The sequence below is a fragment of the Caloenas nicobarica genome, chromosome 2 (genome assembly GCF_036013445.1).
Source record: "Caloenas nicobarica isolate bCalNic1 chromosome 2, bCalNic1.hap1, whole genome shotgun sequence".
Taxonomy (NCBI): domain Eukaryota; kingdom Metazoa; phylum Chordata; class Aves; order Columbiformes; family Columbidae; genus Caloenas; species Caloenas nicobarica.
In genome coordinates this window covers 75,778,155-75,798,275 of record NC_088246.1, presented here as the reverse complement: position 1 = coordinate 75,798,275, position 20,121 = coordinate 75,778,155, and the positions used below count along the sequence as shown (strand labels likewise).

Genomic DNA, 20,121 nt, shown 5'->3' with positions numbered 1-20,121 from the left:
AAGTTTTGTCCTGTTGAAGTAGTATATTCTTTACAATTGTATTTAAGACAACAGTGTAGGCACACTTTAGTCACTATTTTCTTCTGCCTGGTAGGAAGTTGTGATATTAGGCTTTTTATTTTTAGCAAGCGTTACATTTCCTACGTAACATTCATAGCTAATAACAGACTCCACAAAACCACCATAGTCAAAAGAATAAATGTGGAGCCTTAGAGTAAAACAAGCCCTCTAACACCCTAAATTTAGAAAGTATTCCATTCTTCTAATTTAATCTTTCTTTTTTTTTTTTTAAGTGAGCAATTTCTGTTTGGCTAAATAAGGCACAGATGTATTTAATCACAGTATTTTCAAGGCAAGTTTATTTGATGTCATATTTCAACAGATTACATTTTTACTTCAACATTGGATTAGCTTATGATAATGGACACATTTTGTTATTAAAAACAACCATGAAGACCTTCAACAAACTTTTATTACCCCATTGTAAGTGCTACAGCATCAGTAGATTTTTTTTTTGAATCATTTAGAGACCTGTATTAAAAATGAGAGACATAGTACAGAAACCACCTGTGAGGTCCACTGTGAGCTTTGGTACATTTCAACAGATCCTGCTTTGAAACATCAAACTCTTCATTTGTAAGTAAGCAGAATATATCAGCAAGAGGTAATCAGAACAAAAATCACCATGTCTACCCTTTGTGCAACACAAATCTGCACACTCCTCTCAGCACATTGGAGTTACCACCTGTGCCATAACACACACAAAGCTTTTTGGGAAGACCATTCTAAGTGCTTTTAATTGCCACATAAGGACCATTTCTTCTTTTCTTCCAGATAAGCCCTGGCTTTCAGCACAAAATTCTGACAATGCTAACAGCTTCTTTATTTGCCAGGGTGCTCTGGTGGAAGTTTAAGCATGAAGAACCTAATGTTCCACAGGAAGTGAATAGAGGGTAAAGATAGGCTGGGAACCAGTTAATGAGGTTCCTGAACCCAGGTGATACTTCTTAATGTGTTTTCAGAGAAGTTGTTTGTCAGAGGAAGAACAGCAGTAAAAACTACAGCCAAATACCTCACCAGTGTGAAGTCAGTGTATGTGAAGGTCCAAGCTCTTCTTCTGAATGCTGTAAAAAAATTAAAAATGCATCAGATATTAGTGTCATCAGTAGCAGTGACCACTGCACAAACACAGGCAGTCAGTCTCCCACTGGAGTGTTCACAAATCCAAAATAGCCAAACAGTAGGTCAGGGGATGAGTCATCCCCAGCAATATATCACGTCTCTGTCCAGTGGTGGAGCTAGACCAGAACACAGCCCTTCTGGCTCCTAGCCCAATAATTTCACTTACACTTAGCTGTATTCCCAAGTGAGGACTTCTAAACCTAAAATGTCTCTCATTTTACACAAGCAAGATGATGCCTTTCAACATTTCTTTTCCTACCACTGGAGTACGTTAGTGGAGTTTGAACCATGTTCTCAGCAGTATTGCTATTTTACTGTCAGTTGTGCACCTGTGGATATATCTATTATTTGAAAATAAAACCTCTGTGTAGGGAATAAGAATCTTAACTTCCACAGGCATGTGTCCAAATTTACTTTTTAGCCTTAATAGGACTATGTATACTTTTACATCCTTGGGATACAATTGCACCAGCACGCAGCCACACAAACCAGAGATGCGCACACTTGCATGTGCTTGTGTATCCGCATATAATTCCAGCTCCATGTAGTAAAAGCTGCAAACCAGTCTAATATACTGAAAAGCTTTGACCTCACATTTGTCGTTTCATTCTACCTATTTTTCATTATAATAGAGGAACATACCTCAATATAGAGAACTTAACCATGATGTAACTACTGTCAAGGATTCATTCCATATTAAAATGTGAGGTCTGCTACACACTTACTATGGTCTAAATCCTGCCCTGAGACAATGGAATTATAATCTGATACTAATCAAAATCTCAGTTCTTTCAGATTCAGGGAATTTCAAATCTAGAACACAAACCTTCGGTTTTTGGCACTCCACTGCATGGACTGTGTCTAATCAGTACAAGTATATGCTTGCAAAGTAATACTGCAAAAAGAGATAAAATACTACAACAGGTATTACAGTATGGTTTATTAAAAGAAATAGTAGTACAGGACTTAATGAGAGTTCCTTGTCATGGTTAGCTGTATCCTATAACTAAATCTTATCTGATAGGAGAGGAAACTGCATTTCTTCTGCCTGCTACAGTAATGCATGAAGAGTAATAGGTTACCGGTGTTCCACTCTATATCCTGAAGTTCACCACTACCATTCCCCTCAAATTTTCCAACCACTATTTTCTCCTGCTCATGTATTACGACACAGACGATACTTCCTAGAAAGTGAGTATCTGCAAACAAATACCTGTCTTTTTAGCAAGGCTAGTAAGTGACCATTGCCTTATACAAATTTCCTTCATGTTTTGTTACAACATTTGGAAAGTGTGTATAATTCTGCATTTTTACATAGCTGCCACAAAAATTAGGAAAACCCCTTTTTCCCTGTTATTCCATTACCAGATAATGTAAAGCTCTTGATGAAGAAAGAAATTACTTTAAGCTCAAGAGATCTTATAGCTTTTGATAGATGCATTTCCAGATTTTAGTTCTGGCATCTAAAGACTCTCCAAAAGGTTTTGTCATCAGAATTACCTTTATTAATACAGATAGAGTAAATTAAGCTTTCCCCCACATAAGTAACAAACCAAAACTAACCAAGATGTCTCTCCACCAACCACTGCGTACCTCAAGAAGTGAGTTGTAGACATTAGCTTATCTTAGCTTAAACCTTTAGAGTTCTAAAAAAACCAAAAGCAAACAGTACATCATTTAGCATACAGAGTTTAAACACACAAGAATTTAACATTTAAACAGCCTCTAAGGCTGCTAAGTACCTACTTTCAACATGTACTTCAGCTTTACTAGGACTAGTTAATGCTCCCACTCATGACACGACGCACTCTGCCAATGCCACAAAATGAAATGTGTTAGCACTATCAGAGACATGAGCATTTCCTCAATCGACTAGGGCAGGAGGGTGGAATCAAAACACTACAAGCAAAACTGCAGAAAAAAAAAATCAGTATGAAAAAACAGTATGGTGCACCTAATACAGCAAATTAAGACATACAGTTGGTGAATGAACATATTTTTGGTTTTATACAAGTCACTACCATTTGCCCCAGTAACCCTTCATGCACAGACACTATCACATTCTTCCACGAGATATTTTTGTATGGAACACTAGTGTGATAAATACATTTTCCACTATAGTCTATGCAGTAGTTACACACAGAAAGAACTATAAAGAGGGGACAGAAAGCAACCCCTTTAAACAAAAATGCCTTCATAGAGCCAAGCTCCTAACAGGAATATATTTAAATGCTTGACTTGGCTTTTATTAATGGGTAGGAGCGCATACCTTAAAGTGTGGGGTTTTGTTTTTGTTGTTTTTATGAAGCCAACAGATTTACAGAATTTGTCCAACAGAGGGACTATTTACACTTACCAACTATATGAACAGAGAAAACATTTGTAGGGCCCCTCACTAGTGCATGTTTGGAAGGGCCGCTGCAGAGAGCTTGCATCAACGGAGACATAAGAGGAGATCTCACACTTGAAAGGCTTCTCACCTACCACGAAATGGAAAGCAAATATGAAAGATGTCGTATTTTCTATGGGAACACAAAGTGTGTGTGGGGGAAATTCAAAAGAATGTCAGTGGATCAGCATTTACAGCACATCCCCAAAGCCACAGCTCATCTTTCACATGATCTTCTTGCTAATGAAGCACGATCTTAGATAGCGGTCTAGGCAGGTAAAGGTTACAGTCTGTTTTACCAGTAAGAGACCCACTGCATCTAAATTTATCTTCCACCATAAGTCTAATGAAGAAAAACTGTGCAGAACCACTTTCAAATTTAGTTTTGATCTTTTTTTCTGAATCGAAATTCAGAGGGCGAACTCTCAGCGTACTCTGTGTTGCCAGTTAAAACCAAACAAACTCAATCCCTCAGAAAGGGGAAATGTAGCAGGGCAGGAAATTTTCAAGGAGCAAAAGGAAATGACATTAAGGGAAAGTCATTTTAACATAATGAAGAGAACACACAAATAATTTTCTGTAGAGATACCAAGGACAACATTTAGGTCACAAATACAAAGGAAAACAACGACTTTCAACAAAACATTGAGAGGTACATTCTTAAAGGACTGGCCTCCCCTTTCATTTACATTCCTCCTGACAATTTCTAATTTACAATATTTATCTTCACATTTTTCTGATTTACTAAAATTCTGAAATATTAGGCTTACAGTGGTGAACCTGAAACAAACCTAGCCAGAAACAAACCACCAAAAAAAAAAATTTGAATGGAGTCACAGAATGGTTAAGGTTGAATGGAATCTCTGGAGATCATTTGGTCCAACCCCCAAATAGGCAAACCTATTTTCATTTTTACAGACAAAAATAAAAACACAAACCAAACAAATACATACCTTTGAGTTAAAAAATAATGAAAACTGAAGATATTTTAAGAATCTAAGTCCTAACACCAACCCTGGTATAATAATAATTCTCCTGAAGACAGCATTTCACACAAACATTATTACAGGTAACTCTCCAGCTCCAGTTTTATTAGTGTTATCTTTTAAGAATTAATGCAGGGGATATCACATTGCATGATCACTGCATAGTCAGCACAATGTGGAAATCAAAGTGGTTTTTTATGTTTACTCCCAGTTGTCAACAGGGAAGGAAACAGGAAGAAGCTGATGATATTTTCAGGAGCAGCTGTCAATGGCTTGATATCTAGACAATAAGTTACATTTTCATAGGTAATAAGCAGCTTTCTAAAACTCCTTAAATATGTTTGCTGTAGGTTGCATAGCAGGTTAGATGGAGAACAAGGAATAGGAGAACGTTCCGGATTTGCAGTCCTCCTTCTAGAGAGTCACTCATTTTGTTCGTTTTTTTGCAAAAGTTTAATTTACTTTGCAAGTTTTTGGTCACTTGTCTCCTTATGCACCTGGACATCATTAACAGTCCCTGCCACACTGTCCAGCCAGCCTCCTAGGAGAAGCTGGTTATCTCCTCTTCAGGCATCACTCTCCTTTGCCTGTATCTTTTGAAGCCTGTCAGTTGCGCCTTCTACATAAGCCAAGAATGAAATAAAGCAAATATCTGTCTTTGAAGATGTGGCATACTTGCTGCCACAGAGACTGAGTGCCATCTGTGCCAGTAGCATGAGACGTCTATCAGCCCCCTTCACACTCGTGTTTCCTGCCAGACACCTGCCTGCTCTCTCCTCTGCTGCCATGTGCAATGCTGCGGCTCCAAGGCTGCAGAACTGAGCACCATCCACTCACCTCACTCAAGCACTGGAGTGTTGCAATATTCCTTATTCGCGACTCTGCCAGGTCCTATAGGATGAGTTCTCCACGAGCTGATTTATTTAAATGTTCTCACAAGCAGCTGGTTGGCTCCCCACTGTCCTGTCTACCACCTCACTGCACACATGAAGTAGCAGGTTTCAGAAGGCCATTAATGCAACATAGCACATTCCCATCCTATTCGCTTGGTTAAACTTATTTCCTAATCCTGCAAAATGCTCAGTTCAGAAAAAAAGGAGAAAGGCTTCACTTTTTAAATATTAACAAGATGGAGCAGATCCAACAGATCCAGTCAGATGGTGATGCACAGTATGGTCTTCTGTGTAAATTCAGAATTTCTAATGCAAGTGCCTTTTTTTGGTAGACTGATGGACTTAATATAACCATGGCAACCCAAAGTCTGTGTAAACAAATCACTTGACCAAGAGAGAAAGAACCCCAGAGCATCAGTCACAGAGAGGCTGGCCTTTAATAGAATTTCAACATTAAACTTTAGAAGAGAAAACTGAAGCAGGAAGCTATTCAAAAAATTAAAGAGAATGTAGCCAAGGTGGCCAAACAGCAATCTATTATATTAAAAATATTGAAATATGCCAATATGTGCAAGTTGATTTAAAGAGTTTTGAGCAGACACTCCCATCCTTTTCTGGCCATGGAGCACCAGTACAGAACAAAAAATTGTGAACTGGTTGAAGTCCACATCCACCTGATCTACCAAAAACATCCTTCTCAGTTGAAGAGCCAGGGTCATAAGCTGCCCTTGTCTTTGCAGTATGTGTACCTTTACAGAGGTCTCTTCTGAATATAGATCCTAAACCAGGATATCCATAAATATGCCCATATTGAGGAAGGCAAATCAAACATATCCTTAAAGATCAATATCCTTCAATGCCACAAAAAAAACATTCAGGTAAAAAATTTGCCTGTTTTGTTAAATCAGGATCAGTGTTTGGTTTTTGCATATTCAACGCAAGAGAGAGAACTACTAATAGCTAAAAAAAAAAACCCCAAACAAACAAACCCAACACAAAAAACCAAAAAACCTACTTTTCTCTAGAAATGCTTTTCACAGCACAAAAGAGCACTCCTACACAGCATTCAACCATACAGTACATTTTTTTCTCCCTAAGCAGTTTATCTAAGTGGTATCAAAGACAACATACATGTAATCCACCTGTATGCATTAACACCAGCTGTGCCAGAGAGGCCTTGAGCAGTGTTTTGCATTGGCAGTGCTGGTGGTGAAAGGCTTTGATGCCTGCACATGTTCCCATGTGTTTCTGCAGAGCTATCTATAGGAACACTTCCTGTCAGAAAGGAAGTGAACCTTGTTGCAGCTGGAAAATCATCATCTATTCTTCCTGTATAAGTGGTCTGAAGGGATGACATTTCTCAGTTGCTGTGTTAATTCAGGCTTTTAATGCCTTTTATCATGACTGTTTAAAGCTATTAGTTAGGAAAGATGATATCATTATGAGAGGGATGAGCGCACAACATTCCTATCAGACCTGTCTACAATCAAGTACTTTGGTTATTATTTTATTACCTTTCAACTATTTATTTATATTGTCATAACAATATACTTTGCTGTGTTAAGTAATTACTAGCAGCCAATAATGCATAATGCAACATGATTATATTGGATTGTTGTATTTTGATGTTTGAATAGTCCACCCAAGTCTTCTAGGATTTTTTTGTCCAGATGAAAAAGAGAGGTTCTATTTTCACAATTGCATGACATGCTACTCTTTCAGGCCAGCAAGTGGAATTTATTTAGAAGAAAAAATAATTCATACAAAACCCATATGTGTGCTTATATACAAAGAGAGGATTTCTAGGGAACACAACTGTGAAACATTTTAAAAGGCCTGCACAGATCTGTTCCAAATTCCTTAACTTTCCAGATTCTTCCCCACATCACCATTTAACTCCATGTCTTAAGCACTTAAAATTCCTCAAAACTCAGCAACAGAGGAAGGACTGGTTGTTCACAAACTCACAATGCTGTAAAGTCACATCTGTAGCACATAATAATTTCAAAGGGAGAAACATAAGCAAAAAACAACTTAAAAATACTTGTCCTGTGGAAGTCAACTACAGCAGGTTTAAAAGGTGCTTACGTCTCTATCCAGATTATTGACCAGCACTCAGCAAAAGGAAACAATGTTATTTTGAATCATACCTGTAAATAATTAATTACTAAGTAAATACTATTTCCAAATACACACACTATATTCACGTTAGGTATAACAAACAGGATTACTCATGCTTTGAACACTCTAAAATGACAACATAGCTATTTTCATGACATAATTATGAAGGTGATTTAAGTCCTGCTATTTTGAAAACAAAAGTGTTTTAGAAAACAATAAAATTAGTTTATATTATACTCAGGACTTCTACTGGTAAGAGTACTCCTGCTAATTCTGAATTAAGAGTAAATCATCTAGCTGTTGTTTTATACAACAGTATCCAAAACCAAGAAAGTTGCAAAAGCTGATTTAATCCTTAGTTATTTGTGTGGATTAACACTTTCTTGCACCAGAGAAATAAAGCTTACATTGCTCTAAGAATAACAGTCCTTAACTTGCATGAGGGAACTTCAGTACTCAGGGGAGTTGATAAAGTGTTCAATGCATAGAAAGTGTGAAGCTAAAACAATGATCTATGTAGAACCAAAGCCCTATATGGAAAAATCTGCGATTTTCAAACTGAAAGCCAACTCTGAAAGGCAAGCTGTGCCATTCTGAGTAACTCTTTGTATTATTCTTTCCCCTCTTCCCTAAACATTTGTAATATTTCAAGAAGAAAAACCATCACCAAAAAAATTGTCAAATATCTAGATTCTAAACTCCTACAGAGCAGGTAGAACTTTTTTAGAGCTATGAAGCAGAGATCAAAAACACAGGGGCTAATTTCTGTAGTATCTTCATGAATCCAATACAAGTACAGTTGTTCAAAGGTATAACATGCCAATTCACAAGCTAGGAAAATATTACTTGTTACCATTTTTACTCATTGAAATCAGAATTAAAACTGTACTTTTTACATATTTAAAGGACATGGCCTTCACAATGACAGAACAACCTTTCTTTGTTAGAGGATTAAATGCTTCATAGAAAAGTAGAGCTATTTGGATTTTCTAGCTATTTGAATTACTCCTTAAAACATGCAAGTGTAGCTGCCTATTTCCACCACATGTAATAGCTTTAAATACAGACTTCAGAATTCTGATAATATTGCAGGCAGTGCCTATCTTGTGCAGTGCTTGTGGTGCACACTCCCCACAAATACTGACGTGTTCTTTTTTTCTTTAAGGAGAAAAGAAAGAAGACACTATTACTAGGAAGGTTACTTCAATCTGCTAAGGTTAAGGAGCGAAAAGTCCAAAGGAACCTGGAATTGTAATACGGATAATTTAACCTCTCATTCTTCGGATGTAAAGAAAGAGTCTTTGAGACAGTGGGAAATTCTGACCCATTAATATTAAAGGGTCTTGAGTACTCTTGATCAAGCTTTAAACTCCATAAAGGTCCCACATGCATTATATAACACTTATGATTTTAAAGAAACAGTTGATAAAACACTCTTTTGGAATCAGTTTCATTCTTCCCAATTAGCTTTTGAACACTGATTATAGGCAGCTGATCCTCACAGATGCCACTATGATTTCCTCTTCTTTATATGAATTGTTGTATAAAACTCAACAACTGGAAAGGTTAGGCTGCCCTCTCTCTGTGGCTTCTTGCTAACTACTTGATCTGTAACTTAAACAGAATTATGACCACACTTTCAAGAAATTCACAGTGGTAGTAGGTATTAATCAGCGTTTTCCCAAACAGTCATTAAAAAAAAAAAATCAATACTCCAAATCAGTAATTTGGTACACCTCCATAAAATTTTAGATGATAAAACAGTACCCTTCTGCTGAAATAAGACAATAAAATTTGGCTGTATTGTTTAGTATCACTAGTATTCCATGTGAATTAAGGCCTTTATCTTGCATGCACTATGAGCAGAATGCACAAGCCATCCTTGTATATGAATGCATTAATTAATACGTTAATTAAAAGCATTACTATATTTAGCATACTCTGTTTTATTTTCTGATGGGGAAAAATGGCCATGAGAACATTCTTTTGCATTGTAATATTACATTAACTTGATATAGAAAATAAATAGTTGAGAGATATATGCAAAACTTAGGTGACATTAACTAATAATGTAATGGGGTTCGGTTGTTTGGTTATTTTACCCTTTAAAATATAAACACACCTAATACCATAGCCATAAAAATCTTAGCCTTCATATAGAACTGCCCTTTTAATAAACTTGAAACGGATTTTACCAAATAAATTCTACTACTTAATACTGAAAAGAATGAAGATTTCCAATTCATACATTGCAGCTATCCTTGTAGCAAATAAATTAGGTAGAAATCATCATTCTAAACTCTAGAAATCATCATTCTAAACTCTAGAAATCATCATTCTAAACTCTAACATAAGTAGGGAGTCTGCACTGAGGTTTATAGGCAAAGAGGAACACTGAAAAAGCATTTGAAAAGCAAAAGCCAAGTTGATGTTGTTCATTTTCTGCCCCCTTCTGGACAAAACCAAAAGAAACAACAAAGCACCAGCATGACAAGACAGCCAGGAAAAGCCATTCCCTGCATACCATTACCTACACTTCTTCGATAACTCATCTGTGACAGCAGATCTTTTTCAGTTTAAAGGCTTTTTTTTTTTAAAGTTTAAATTTTACAGTACCAATAGACTCTAAAATATATTTCCCAAATGTGTCTGTTGACCGAGGCATAACAAGAAATGATTCTGGGAAGAAGAGAAAATAAGGCTCCTTGCTTGGGCACCCTGGAGCGCTGCATAGCAGCCCCGATGGCGTGGGCAGCACGGCTGCAGCATCTCTGTGCCCTTCCACCGTCAGCTGCAGGACACCACACAAAACGGGCTGCGATTTGCAACAGATTCTGTTCTGCCATGGGGTCAGGGCCCTTTGTGCAACCAAGAGACAGCCACAGGCAGGTAACACGGCTAATTTAGTTTGCCGTTCAAAGAGGCTGTGTAAGAACGAAACTGTGTTAATGTGAAGTTTGCTTTTCTGTACAGACAGCACAGCAAAATTCAAGTCAGAACTACTTGAACTTTTCATACCTAGGTTCTTAACCTTTGTGGTAATTACAAGCATTGTTCCAGGGAGAGCTCCAGAGGCCCAGTCTGTAACTGTTCTTTCCACTTCGAAACAGAGAGGTAACGCATTCACCAGGTAATGACACATTTCATACATAACCTCAGACTACATTTGGATTGCCATACACCACTGGTTTAAAAGTAACTGTTTTAATGATGTAACAATGTAAAGTGCTTAACCCTGTACTTCCCCAACTTCTTTAAAACTGAGATGAGTTACTTCAAAATACCTCAGTGTGAACATGGGAGCAACTTGTCTACCTGCTTCGTTAATCTGTAATGACTGAACTGTGCTTTGACTAGGACAAGGCTTGTTAACTGACTACTTGATTGAAAAAGAGAAAACAGACAGATGCCAATGTGAAAGGTATGTTGTCAGCACATTGGTCTACTCCCTACCTACTAGCAAAGGTGCTAGTTCACTACGAGTAATCAGGCTTTTGATTATCCAAACCCAAATTCTTTTTTTTCTTTTTATTACACCAATTTCAGTAAGCTACTAAAACATGTATTTATTTCTTTCTACATGAACAATAGATTCAGTACAGGCAATTACTTCAGTCCTAGAAAACAGTGGGGTAAAGAAGATATTTGGGGAAAAAAAAACTTTGACAATTTGAATTAATTAGATTATAATACACAACTTGAAAAGTCAGAAAGTTATTTTTCTAGTTAAACTGAAGGTGACTATTGTGAAAATATTGGAACAGGCTGCCCAGAGAGGTTGTGGAGTCTCCTTCTCTAGACACATTCAAAACCTGCCTGGACACGTTCCTGTGTGATCTGCTCTGGGTGAACCTGCTTTAGCAGGTGGGTTGGACTAGATGATCTCCAGAGGTCCCTTCCAACCCCAAACATTCTGTGATTCTGTGAAAATGTTTCTGAATAATGTAACAGACACATTTATCACCAGGAGCAATAGCAACAAAAAAAGAACATACCCAAAACGAAGCTTTCATGCTTAGAAGAAAGCTAGAGAGATAGAATGTACAGTAACTTTTCTACCTAAATACTAGAAGAGCTACCATTAGAGTATTGTGTGATGTCAACTCATGAAAGGGTGGCTACCATGGATCACTATCTTCTTTAACAAAGAATTCAAAAAGAAATCTCAAATACATGATAAACCAATATTTTATTATCACCAGTGACTGTAAAGGCTTCAGAATTTGAGATAAGATACTTTCAGGTGAAAGAAAAAGTTGTAGAGGAACTTTTGAGATAGTGTAACCCTCATCATTCAGTACACTAACAGAGAAGGAAAACCTTGCTATCATTGTGTGTTATGAAACACATGCACAAACAGAAAAAATAGCTTCCCAAAAAAGCTAGACCAGTCATTTGTTTGGGGTTTTTTTGGTTTGTTTGTTTGTTTTAAACTGTTGGGCAGAATTAGATCCAAGTTGTTAAACATAGGTAATGTTGAGGAAAGAACTGTTCTATTTTACTTTGGCATATGTTGTAAATAAAATGAATAGGCAGATGACTTACAGCATGTTTAACTGCCATTCACACCCACCCTAGAAGTACAGATTACCATTCTGGGATGCACAGTTTTCTTATAAAATTGCCACAGTGCTACTCAGCACAAAGAGAAAAACAACATGAAATAAGCACAAATTATCATTACAAAAATGACAGCATTTATGAAGTCACTACTGTGTTTAACACACTTGCCACCACAATAAATATTCCTGGTTTTTAAAAGTGACAAAGCAGGAAGGAGAACCATGATTTTCAGGAATCTCATTTGACCTGAATCCCTTGGGTTTACCAGATTACAATGTATTTATCATGCTGAAGCTTTATCTAGCAAGGCATATTTTAAATAGTTGCCTTTTCTAAGCTTCCCTAGCTAAACTTCTAATGATCATTATACATGTAGATAAAAAACAAGCAACATATTTACCTAATATAACTGTCAACGTTGAAAGGAACTGATTTATTTTTATATTAGGAATATCCAAATATTAAGTTTCTTTTCTTATACTGTTGTTAAAATAGTATAAATTCCAATTACATTGTTAAGACTAATATAAAAATCTGTGAAATGACAGCCATTTCCAACTGAAAATATAAACTTAAAAACCACCACGCTGCATACACCTTTAAATATATAGCATATTTTGTATGACTAGGAGAAAAATTAAGTAGGCTGTTAGATGACTGAGAAGATTGCCAGTATTTGTTTTAGAGGAAGGGGAATACTTTCATGCACGGAAAACATAATTTGGCACAGAATCACTTAATTTGACTCAATCTGTTTGGTCCTGACATAACTGGCATATTACTGCTTTTGTATGAGCTAATTATTTTAGCAACCAAGTACCAAAAATTCTTTTTGCTCCCACCTCAGGCCTACAAACAAGATAGAAAAGGTGATGTTAACTGTTACATAAATGAATCAATCTCCAAACAGTTGTTCCAGCTCTGAAAGTGACTTGGAAAATCCATCAACTTTAGCAGTATATATCATATGCTCCCTGCAAGTGCTTGGTAATGTAAGACATTTCAGCACACCACTGTTTACAGGTAGAAAAAAGAGAGATATCTTTTTCTCACCCAGTGTCATCAAGCCTTATTTATTAAATTGCCAATTCCTTTTAACATGATGGCACAGCAAGCATCACATGACAAACCCTGCTGGGTTATGGAGCCTCTAGTGACTGGAGGAAAAGGGAGGATCAATTACCAATTTTATGACCGTTTACAGATTTTTTAAAAGTCTTATGCTTTTTTGAGATGATATATTCAAGACAGTATTATGAATAAACAAATACTTACCTGACCCTCCATTCAGTGCACACCAGCTCCATGTTTCAGCATGGTTCAGTGGTCGATACATCACCACCAACATGGTATATGTTAGGATGTCATGATGGAGCTGATGCCAGTGACCTTAAAGGGTTTAGATGTCACAGGATCTAAGGAAGAAATATGTGGACTTTTATATAGTGATGTACTGTATGGTTTTACAGCCTTGGAACTAAGAGCATAGAGCACATACAGCTAAAGATGATGGCATTTTCGGTAATTTATTTTAGTACATTAATGTAGATTGTCAACATACTTCCCACAAAGCAAAACTAATCCTATATTAAAAAAAACCAAACAAAATCCCAGCTCATTAAGGTAGCTAAGCCAAGAAATAAAAATTAGGAATTGACAAAATTAAAGTTGCCTTGGTAACCTTAATTTTGCTGCTTTTTGTGTAAATACTCTAGGCTCACTAAAAAATAAACCAAGGCTAATGAAGTATTAACCATTCTACACACTGAATTTTGGAAGGATCATGTGAGAGGAAAAAAATTTGTGTACTGTCAAGTCAAGAAACTAAAGATTTTGCAAGTGGACCTGCCCACATAGATGAACAGTATTTGACTTTGCAACCTTTATTGTGAGTTCTCGATTTTTTGGTGGGTTTTTTAAAAATGGGTTTAATATGTTTTAGGGGGTTTGGTTTTTTTGTTTTTGTTGTTGTTTGTTTTTAAAAACAAAATACTTAAGTAAAACATAAATTCCAGATTTCACAATGGGGGATTATATTTAGGCTGACTGGCATTGCTGAAACCCTTAGGTACACCAGAAACCTCTGATGCTTGAATTGCCATTCCAGTAATGACAGCAATAGTAAACAGAATTGATTGTGTCCCATATATTAATACTGGTTCACATATCTGAGACTCTAAATCTTTTCTATCTGCTTCAGGCCACCCTGTTGCCCAAGTTACCTTCATTCTCTAAGACTCTCCACTCTATTCTCTGCCCACCAAGCCCTGTCCCACTAGCAGTTTTCCTAATGTGCCAAATTCTGCCTGAGTTCATCTCACATTCTCTAGCAACTTCTCACAGGTTTTCCAGCCCCACTTCTCTTTAGTATCCGACTTTTTTTATAGGCTCTCTATGAAAGACTCAAAAACCTTTGCAGCCAGGTACCAAAGAAAGCTGGAAAGTTTTCCTAGTCCCTGTCCTCCTAAAACAGTCTGTCACAATTAGCTTCCTGCAGTGAGGTACCTGCACTGTTCATTGCATTTTTCAGGGGCTGTGAGGAGGCTAAATCTCAATAGATTTTTGCATCAGAAGTGCACCTTTCATCTATTCTAACAGAAGACGCCATCTGAAAAATGCTTAGACTTTTTCTGCAAGCCATGGAATATTAGGATTTTATCCGCAGTCTCACTGATTCCATTTGCAATCATCATAAACAGAAAGTTTTCCCCATACACATTCTAGAAAATGGGTTGAATCATTTTGGTTCATCTGGTTTTTAAAAGGAGAAGTATCAGTTAGAGGCAAAGAAACAACATAAAAAACTTCAGCCAATACAGTTCAAACAAAAATTCAAAAAAGGAAGACAGGTAAGCAAGTGAAACCCTGTCTTTTAAATAAACAGTAACATTGGTAAAAAAGCAGAGCATCTAGGGTAGTAAAAAATGCAGTGCAGTTTTATAACAATAAATATGAAGTAAGCAGTTAGAATACAGAAAAAGGGAGAGATATGCAGGCATATTATGTAGCTTTCAAGTGTTTTGTACTTATTTAAGCAATATGAGACTGAATTTGGCTGAGAAGCACAGTATTTCAGAAGAAAGAGCAATTATTAATTATGAAGATACAATTTGACCATGGGGGTTCTGGCATCAAAAGCAAGGTTAGCTCAGCTCTAAGGATGCTCAACGCACTCCTCTCAATCAAGGTCAAAGCAGAACAAAAAAAAAAAAAAAAAAAAAAGGATAACAAGCAGTTCTCAAAGACTTCAAACCACAGTTTTAAGATGAGTTAGCAAAATATATACTTGCAGCGGAGTTATTTTGATGTGAAATATGGAGCATATGAAAAATAATGAAAGAACAGATACTTAGGAAACACCAAAATACCCAAGCTTCAAAGGATCAGTTTTAGCGGTGAGATGCCATACGCTTTACTTATCCATTTTCTCCTAAGCACATCTGGTGACAGTCTAAATTTGGTCTCGAAAAAGTACCAGTTGGAGGCTGCCATAGTTTGGCCCCAGGCCCCCCCAGCCAGCAGATAAAGCCACCTGCCACTCACTCACCCCTCCCCCACCCCTGGTGAGATGGGGAAGAGAATCAGAAAATAAAGGCAAAACTTGTGGGTTGGGATAAGAACAGTTTAACCGAACAGCAAAGAAAACCAAACAGTAACAAGAACAATAATGAAAGAATCTACAAAGCAGCGGACACACAGCACAACCCAACCACATGGTGGTCCCGCTGCAGCAGCCCGCGCCAAAACCTCCCGACCTAGGTCACATCAAAACCACCTCCCCCCTTGCCCAAACCACAGCTTGCACCCGCAATACAAAAGCACCAAACCGCATGATCCCAGCTGCCCAGCTCCAAGAAGGAGAGAGCATGTGAGTGAGCAAGCCTGCCCCCTGGCTCACCCCTTTCGTAACTGGGCATGATCTTATATGGTACCAAACACCCACTTTGGCTGGTTCTGGGTTGGCTGCCCTGTCACTGTAGAAATTAACCCTATCTCAGCTGACTCAGCACATTCCACTCCTTATTCTATTCCACTTATGTCATGCTCAGGTCTTACTCTTACCAATAAGCAGGAAGGCTCACATACCCATTGTATCAGCTTCACAAGCATAATAAATTAGCACACAACAGTTCTTTGTAGTGTTACAGTAAAGTTCCCTGTAATGGAACAAAACATCTGGAAAATACTAGCAAGCCAAAGACTGCTCACAATTTCTTCAATGTTTCTTCTCCACTTCAAAAATGTATAGAAATTAGCATGGCATTAAACAGGTATTTAGAAAGGCTTCCTTTGCTCGCATTGATCAGAAAAATACAAACAATATTCAAAGCAAATGTAATGTTTAATCTACTAAACTTTTCAACAGGAAGCTAAAATTAAGTAAACATTCTGGGTATGTTAACATAACAGTTAATGGTAAGTTACAATCTTCAAAATTCATTGCCCCCAGACCTGATGGAAACTGACACAGAAGTATTTCAGAAAACCTAGTCCCAGTTTGTTTTCTCACTACAGCTGTAATGGAGATAGATTTTTTAATTTCCCCTGCCCCACCCACCCCTCCCCCTAAATGGAAGTAAATTATGCATTCAAGAGACAACTTATAATTGTTCAATACAAAACAGCTCTCCTCTCACTTCAGAAAACATTGTGTAAGCACTCAATCTTTCCACTGTTGTAGTCATCTCTACTTTGAAATAGTGTGAATTTCAGCTCTCTTTCTATGTGCTCTCCTTCCCAACTTCTTAGAGAAAAAGTTTGACTGGACTGCAGCCTTGTTGTCAGCTTTAAGTAACATACAATTAAGCGGAGACACTGTATGCTGTTCTGAAACAAACAGGATATGCATTTTGCTTTTAGTTCTAAAAATGACCCTTTAGTTACTTTTCCTGCAGAAATTCTTCAATATCCTTCTATAAAATTTTATCTTCTGCCCTTTTAAATAGTAAAAACTCTGAACCCCACATATCCCAAAAATGACTTCAAAATTCAACTGCACAATACATCATTTAATCTAAACCTTTCAAAACCTACACCACAACACAGATGCAACACCCAGCCTAGCAACAATCACAGGAAGCCCTGTTATTCCACATTCCCCAATGCTCCTAACATGTTGCCTGTTTTCTTAGCTGACCACTGTCACAAACTCCAGAACACTCGTATGAGCCATAATCTTATTTCACATAAATTACCAGGTTTTGCACTGGCCTTACTGAGCAATGAGAAACAAATCAGTAGTTCAAGCAAGACAGCAAGAATTTGGTCTATAGCAGGAGTAGCAGCCATGGAAACCTTGTTAAAAATCAATCACTCATAGCAATCACATGCAACACTGAACAGTTAATAAGAAAAATAACACAGACTACCTTTGTAGACACATCTTTCAAGATTTTACCTACAGACTTGAAGGTAAGCACCAAATGCACGCCTTTATTTAGGGGAAAATGCTTGCAATTAGTAAGAGAAACATTTATGTTTTTTTCCTCCTTGCTTAAATAAAGTACCAGTGGTACAAAAGCAACATTTGTAGTCAATGCAAAGGAGAAGAGCACTGGAATATCTGAATTATGTCATTTTGTGATTTAAGAGACACAGATTATGTTACTCTGCCAAGGTCCTCCATTTATAAAAGGAGATAATACCTAGCTATTAGCAGTGCCACAAAACTCAGAGCTAAAAAGCATGAACCTTAATAGAAATACCTTTACAGCAGTGTTACAGAGCTGCTAATAAGATAATAATACTGAATTTGTTGGAATATGATGGTCAACTACTCCTAGAAATATTCAGAATCCACAACATCAAATGAGACAGGATTTTGCAGAATGAAGGAACATCATCAAAAAGTGAACATTTACAACACTTTTTAGAATTTTTGCAATTCTTAAGCTTTGTTTAAACCAATATGATGTTCTACTGTAGCTTCTCATTACAACATTCACAGCTCATGCTGAAACTCTCTCCTAAATTTTGCATTAACCAAATGAAGTTATGTGCACAAAGAAGTTTATAGCTATGGCAATTGTATAAGAATAAAAAATAAAATCTGACTTACTGGTAAAATCACTGTGCAGACATTTGAACACATCCTGATAACAGCAAGCTAGCGAAGACTTTTTATCCACTCAGTTTCAAAATACGATTAATACATTGTGCACTGAAAGAGATGAAGTTTCCTCTGTTTCTATGCACATTCCAGGCACTCTGTGACATAAAAACACTTTCACAGATGAGGCACTAGTAGGTTTCTTTTATCCACTTGCGTGATTTTAAATGATTTTTCACTACCTCCCACTCAGTCATGAGACAATAAATGCATTTAAAGCCACAATCCTCATCATGACCGCTTTCATAGATTTTTATAAGCATCTTTTTACTTCAGTGCTAGGTTGCACATGTTGCAGAAACGCTGTTTTCTCAGAACCCAGCTTTAAGGCACAAACATCTTTCACAGGATGAGCTAACCCTTTACTGTCACAGCTATCTTTCTTCTGATTTTTGTAACTTTTACACCTTGATTCAGCTTTAGGGTTTTTTATCCTCCCAGCTAAGGTCCGAGTTCTAGAAACTGGAAACATGACAAAGACCAAGATGTACAAACTGGGCTGCTTTATCATCGCTCTTGGAATAAGAAAAGTCAGCACTGCAGAACAAGGCTCCTCAAGCTGCAAATAAGCTGCTGCTTCTGAAAACAAGGTATTCACAGGAGTAAGAGGCATGAGGGTTATTGCTCTGACTGCTTGTGCTCATGTGAAAACAGTGAGGACTCTCATTTTGAAGCATCCAATACGCAAGTAATAACACAGACCTTTTTTGCAAGATTTTCTTTGTTTCCATTATTAGCTTCATCTCCCATGCTATACGACTCATTTTCATCGCAGCCCATTTTAGGACAGCCCAAGATTTGACATACTGTATCTACTTCATGTATATGAGCCAGCTGCATCCTGATCTTACTTTTGATGCTGCTTGTGAACTGGCAAAGCTTGCACCTGTATACCTCCACCAGAAACATTTCCACCAGGCCAGCAAATCTGGGCTTCAAAACCTTCAGACACAGCAGCATAAAACTGGGATGTTGCGATTTCCTCGGAGGGATGCAAGTTCGCACTGGTATTTATATTTAAATTCATTCATCTTCCATAGCTGCTGGTAGGTAAGTCTAAAAAAGACAATAAACAAACCAGTTAAAATCTACTTAATGATTCCAAATGTCTTTTATAAAAACTGTGCACCACAAAGAAATCTAGATTCCAGCCATAGGGATGTCTGTAGACCTTAAGACTATCTGAAAGAAGTAAGGGTTTTGCCAGAAGAACAATGACATAAATGATTACTCAAATCTCTTGTGGCAATTAAAAATGAGCTACAGGTTAATAATACCACATCATTTTTTTTGTGTTAAGCCTATAACAGTTCCCGCTATGCAACAGGCGGCATTAAAGCAAATAATGCTGGTCAGAGAGCTGCACCGCTAATACACGGAGGCCTCCAGACCACGACCATTTACCAGCACACCCCAAATGCAGCCCAGCACCCCGCCGCCAAACGCCCACTGACCCCTTCCGTGCAGCTCAGCACAGGCAGACGGAGCCTGGAAAAGCGAACTGAGAGAAGCAACGCCTCACAAGACGCACCAGCTGCCTCTGGAGAGCCCGTACCGAGAGGCCCGGCAGCCCTCTCCCGTCCCTAGGCCCTTGAGGAGCCCGAGCGGCTGGAAGCGGCGCTCTCGTCCCCGGGAGGTTCCCTGAGGAGGAGCGCGGCGCGGCCGCCCCGGGAGACGAGACGGTGCCACTGTGAACGCGGGTGTCGGGGGCCGAGCACCAGAGCTCCGCTCCGCTCCGCTCCACCTTCCCCCCTCTCCCGGCGGCACTAAACGCACCACCCGGGCGCCCCGCCCCTCAGCCGCCCCCGAGGGAGGAAGGGGGCGGAGCTTCCGGCCCGCTCCCTGGGTTCACTTCCGGCGGGCGGCTGCCCCGGCCTC

The 20,121-nt window shown here is 38.1% G+C and overlaps 1 long non-coding RNA gene across 3 annotated transcripts; it reads right to left on the bottom strand.

Annotated features, from left to right (window-relative positions):
* Positions 1–521: 521 nt before the first annotated feature.
* On the bottom strand, positions 522–20,048 carry LOC135984963 (uncharacterized). Of its 3 annotated transcripts, XR_010605742.1 has the most exons (6): positions 19,775–20,048; positions 18,193–19,299; positions 13,410–13,549; positions 3,539–3,662; positions 2,929–3,093; positions 522–1,124 (listed from the first exon to the last, which is right to left on the bottom strand). It is a non-coding gene; the product is annotated as an uncharacterized LOC135984963 (long non-coding RNA). The 3 variants fall into 3 exon arrangements; XR_010605741.1 differs by lacking the exon at positions 2,929–3,093; XR_010605743.1 differs by lacking the exons at positions 2,929–3,093; positions 13,410–13,549.
* Positions 20,049–20,121: the final 73 nt, after the last annotated feature.